A 977-nucleotide genomic window follows, 5' to 3' on the forward strand; every position below is an offset into this window, starting at 1 on the left:
TTCTTCGGAGAGCGGATATATGAAATTTTCGGGCTAATTATCGTGCATCTAGGAACGAAGATTATTATCCGAGAAAGATTGCCGAAATATACATTTTTGAGTTGATCTATTACTTCCATACATATAAAATTAGGGAATATAATACGCTACAAAAATACGCTATCAGTATAAAGTGTGGTTAGAACGATGAACAAGTGAGGTAAGCGAAAAGCCATACCTAAAATCAGCAGCAGAAGTTCTTGGTAAATGGGACGACGAATATGCTTTTCCGTTGATTTTAACAAACTTCTCCGCACTCTGACTACACTTCTAGCTAGTAACGCTACTTCAGAAAGAAGTTACCCTTCGCCGGTTAAAAACATGGTTCCAAAGTACCTTGAATGAAAAAAGACTGATAGGTCTAGCATTTTTACACGTACACTTAGGGCCAGATTTTCAGCGCACGGTCGTGGTTTAAACTTAGTTTAAACGCCCGAGCTGGCTGCTATAAACTAAGATTAGCCAATCAAATGTCAGTCAGCAAATCATTTTAAACTCAGTTTACGTAATCTAAGTTAAAACTGCCACTGAAACTGGCCCTTAGATATTGAAATTGAGACTGGACGTATAATACAAAGATTTCCAAACGGAAAGCCCAACATTGAGTTTGCAATTTAACNACATATAAAATTAGGGAATATAATACGCTACAAAAATACGCTATCAGTATAAAGTGTGGTTAGAACGATGAACAAGTGAGGTAAGCGAAAAGCCATACCTAAAATCAGCAGCAGAAGTTCTTGGTAAATGGGACGACGAATATGCTTTTCCGTTGATTTTAACAAACTTCTCAGCACTCTGACTACACTTCTAGCTAGTAACGCTACTTCAGAAAGAAGTTACCCTTCGCCGGTTAAAAACATGGTTCCAAAGACGTCCATAAACCTAGCTGACCCAAGTCGCCAAAAATCAATAAAAATTAGCTAGGAATTAGGTGT

The sequence above is a fragment of the Rhagoletis zephyria genome, unplaced genomic scaffold, assembly GCF_001687245.7.
Source record: "Rhagoletis zephyria isolate East Lansing unplaced genomic scaffold, Rhagoletis_zephyria_1.1 Rzeph_scaffold_10127, whole genome shotgun sequence".
NCBI classification, from domain to species: Eukaryota; Metazoa; Arthropoda; class Insecta; order Diptera; family Tephritidae; genus Rhagoletis; species Rhagoletis zephyria.